This window comes from Crinia signifera, chromosome 4, assembly GCF_055691185.1.
Source record: "Crinia signifera chromosome 4, ASM5569118v1, whole genome shotgun sequence".
Lineage (NCBI taxonomy): Eukaryota > Metazoa > Chordata > Amphibia > Anura > Myobatrachidae > Crinia > Crinia signifera.
Window position 1 is genome coordinate 95,941,905 of NC_139220.1, and position 4,931 is coordinate 95,946,835.

Sequence of the window (4,931 nt, forward strand, 5' to 3'; positions counted from 1 at the left end):
ACTCCGGCTCCTGCCGGAAGGTGAAATCCCGCACGGCCAGGGAGCCGTGCCGCACACAGTAGTCTATCATGGAGGGGATGGCCACAGCCTGGCAGCCGTCCGTTCCAGTGGCGGGATCCGGCTGCAACCGTGCGGCCGGGCCGTGGCCGTCCCGTGTGAATGGACACAATAGTGTCCATTCACAACTAATGTGTGCGGCACGGCTCCCTGGCCGTGCGGAATTTCACCGTCCGGCAGGAGCCGGAGTGTGTGAAACCGGCCTTAGGTATGCATCCTGAATATTGAGGGATACCATGCAGTCCCCTGGTTTCATTTATAACACGATCAACTGCAAGGTGTCCATGCAGAACTTGGATACTTTCAAACTTGTTTAGAGATTTTAAGATGGGTCTGCAGGACCAGTTTGGTTTGGGTACCACAAACAGTGGATTAGTACCTTGGCCTCACTCATGTTGAGAAACTGATAACCCTTGCTTGGAGGAGAGATTCCACAACCAGTTTAAGACTAGCTGTCTTGTGTGGATCTTTTGAGAGGCTTGTAGGAAAGAATGGTAGTGGGAGGGGGCGTCTTGAAGGACACAACATTCCCATGGGTGACCACTTCACACACTGGAGGTAGTTTTGATCCATTTCCACATGAAATGGAGAAGTCTGCCTCCCACTCCACTCTGGGGCCCACTGTCAGTCTGAGGGCTGGTCAGGAGGCTGTCTAAGCTTGTATTTGGTGGGTTTTGCAGAACCCGCTTGTCTGCCAAAGATTTGTCCTTGCCAGAGGCACGAAAAGGCACTAGCCTTTGGTCAAAGTAGCAGACTGCAAGCAAGCCATTTTAGCTGTTGCCAGAGCGGTTACAATTTTATTTAAAATGTAATAGCACTTCCTTAAAAATCGAAGCACTTCCAGGGCTTGCTTGGATTCAGCATTCACTTTTCTTGAACGCAGCGAGTACCCTCCTACTCAGCATGCAGGCTGCTGACGCTTTCACTGACCATATCCCCGCATCCATTACGGCCTCGCTTATGTAGTCCACAGCCTGTGTCATATGTGAGAGACTATTTGCATTCCTCAGCCACCTAGTCAGGTAGTTCTGTCTTGAGGGTTACAGGTGAGACTTGCCCAGCATGGAAGATGGCCGCCAGGGCTTGAGCGTGGAATGAAGACTCATGGGATGCAGCATTCAGACATGAACCTACACCTAAAGCCAGGGGGAGGGACTACAGGCTGGCGCTGCCTCCTCCTTGCTTGGCTTTCTCATGAATGTATTAATGAAATTTAAAAAAAAATGTAATCCTGTTTGTTTCAATGTGAAACATTGTTATGGATTATAAACCTTGATTAATTGTGTTTTAATACTTTCTAACATTAAGGGGAAATTTACTAAGATAGAAGTTCTATTGAAGATGGGATGCCCATAACAACCAGATTCCAATTATTTTATCATCTAGAAGGTGCTAAACAAGTAGAAACTGATTGGTTGCTATGAGCTACTTCCCATCTGCAATAGAACTCCCACCTTAGTAAATTTACCCATAACAATCTAAAATTAGGCTTTGATAGGATTTATTTTGAAATCTGTCAATAAAGCCAACATGCAAAGGTAATTTTCATAGTAAAAACACACACATGCGAGTTAAGCACTAGCACAGGATATGTGCTTGAATAAAAACACTACTTTAGATGCCGTTTTCCCTGTTTCACAGCTTTAAATGAATTAAACCAAAAGAATATTTCTACACTAGATGTAGCAGTCAGAAGTGGTTAAATAATTAGAAATACATTAGGATTAAAGAGTGTTGGGGAGAAGCTTGATGCTAGGCAGACTTCACTCCTCTCATCCGAATCACCTCCCTATAGGTGTTGCATGTGACATACTGCATTGGTTCAGCTTACCTAGATAAACACTACCAGGGATTCCCTTATAATAGGCTTTGGTCATGGTGCCTGTAGTAACAGCATATTTAATAATAATAATAATAATAAAAAACCCACATCATTTGGTTTAAACCAGCCAACCCTGATAATCCTATAATGCATCACTGATACTACAGGCTATATGCGATCTTCCACCAACAAAAGCTAAAAATACAACACAAACCTCTCAAATGGAACCTGTAAAGACCAAGAATGAATACACTGAAATTGATTGAAACAAAAAGCACCATATCACCCAAAGGTCGAACAAAGTAATTCTTAAGCAAAGTCCATAAGTTTGGAAATACGCAAATCAGTAACTAACAGACATCAGATGAAGCATTTGGCACTACACATGCAAGATATGCAAATTCACACAGTAACTAGCAACACCAGGTTTGATGTGCTGCACTATACACAAGACAATATTGCAAATATCCTGCAGTGTGTGAATGAACCTGATCGTGCCCTCCTTTCGTGTTACTCCAGTGTGCACACAGCTATACAGTACCCGTGGCAACTGATCAGCAAGAATGTGAAATGCATTCTAAAATACACAGAGAACTATGGTTGCCATAAGCAACAACTCCACTCTTCACTGATTCATGAATAGTCCCCCCAGGGCAAACTAGTACTCACCAAGCTCTAACAAACATATTACATAAGTTTTGCTTGTTTATCCATCTTAAGGAATGCATGTGTGAGTTACAAACTTGAACCAGTAAATTGAACCTCCTTCAGTGTCCATAACTAAAGCTGGCCGTACATCAGAAAGATATTGTACCCAATCATACAATCTCAATTGATTGTTAAGCTGGCCATACATCAGAAAGATCGATCTTAAGATCGATTGCGCTCATGATTGTGTGCAATTTCCCTTGAAATCCCCGGCAGTCCTTGGTGGTTTTTGGACACACAATCCATCTTACAATCAGTCATACAATCCATCTGCTGTATGATTGTGTATACAAGATGTGCACACAATCTGCATACAATCCATCATACAATCCATCTGATGATTGATTGTATGATTTGTGTACACAAGATGTGCGCACAATCTGCATACAATCCATCTTACAATCAATTGAGATTGTATGATTGGGTACAATATCTTTCTGATGTATGGCCACCTTAAGATGGATTGTATGCAGATTGTGTGCACACAATCAATCATAAGATGGATTGTATGACTGATTGTATGCACATCTTGTGTACAAAATCATGCAGCAGATGGATTGTATGACTGATTGTATGATGGATTGTGTGTCCAAAAACCACCAAGGACTGCTGGGGATTTCAAGGGAAATTGTACACAATCATGAGTGCAATCGATCTTAAGATCGATCTTTCTGATGTATGGCCAGCTTAAGATTATTTTTGCATGCCTGAAATACACATTTGGGGAATTTAGATGCAGGTCTTATCTGGTCATTGATTTAGTACATTAATTTATGCACAACCATGTGTGGGTCAGAGTTTTTGGCTTTCAGACGAATATTTGGGCCATTGTGCTAAATTTCCTGTGCTTGGGTTATTCAGTTATTGGACACAAAAGTTACAATACTCTGGTATAAAAATGTAATTGTGGACTAAATAACTTTCAATACCTGTGACAAACCCAAATAACTACTTCACTAAGCTCGACTTATGAATCCAAATCTACTGAAAAATTAAATATATGTGCTGCTAAATCCTAAACCATATAGTGTTCATTCTAGCACTCTCCATCTTTGAAAGCCCATGCAGTTCCTCTTCCCTGCCTGGGGTGTTGCTGTCTGCTGCAGTGCGGTCTGTATATCAGCACTGATATGCAAACCAGACCTGTGCTAGAAACACCACAGCAGACAGCAACACCCCAGACAGGGAAGAGGAATTGCATGCGTTTTCAAAGTTGGCAGGTGCTAGAATGAACTCTACCATATATTGGGTTTAACAGCAAATATGGTACCTTAACCATGGACTTTGCACACATTTCATCTTGTATCTCAGTAGGCTGCGAGAAAGGCCACCCCCGCTGCAAACAGGTGTCTAAATGGAGCAATTTAATTACTCCATTTTACGCTCTGTAGTTTGTGTAAACAAGTGAATCAAGCCCACAGATGCAATGTGTAGTATTGACATTTCACAATGCTGTACCATCTGATCCATTGTTATAAACCAATAACGGTAGAACATAGGAAGCGGTGACCACTAACAATTAATTAGGTGTACACACTGTAGGCGGGTCAATTGCAATCCATTGTGCATCACAAGATCTGGTCAGGTTGTATAGTGCAGGTGTCCTCAAACTATTTTGCTCTGGAACCCCATCAGACAATAAAAAGAAGTACAGGACTCCAACAAGTTACTGCAGATGGCAACATTGTGATCGCACAAAATTATCTAAAAATAACTCATTGAATCACTGACTGATAGTCAGCAACATGGAGTTGCGACCCCATGCTGAGAAGGTCAGGACCCACAGTTTGAGAACCGCTGGTATAGTGTGTTTAGTACACAGCTCATGGTTTAGTACCAGCTCATGGAAGACATTTGGGTCAATAATCTAGGATGATCTTCAATGACCTTACATAATCTTACTGTAAACAGCATCCTACAAATAGTTTGCCATAACTCCCAACAAGCTTTTCCATTTTTATTTGTCTTGAAGTGGGCAGATGTGAAAGCTCTATATCAAACTTCCCCAATTTCTGCTTTCATATTGGCATCTGAATATTTCCAGATAATTAGATAATGCAGGGGTCATTTAGTAGCAGCTAAGTAAAATTAAAATTTTCACCTAAAATGTGTATACAAAAAAATCTGTTATGGGTAACTTACCTCAGTAGCTTAAGAGCATCAAGTTTTAAGTCTATGAAAGTATTAGATTTATTATGGCCAGAGAAACAAATCTAGAAATAGATTATGACCTGTTCAATTTTTTTCTTGAACTCCAAAATAACAGGAACCACATAAACTAGGACAGAACCTCGTTCCTGCAGGGATTACCGACGGATAAAAATAAATGAACTACACTGTTAAA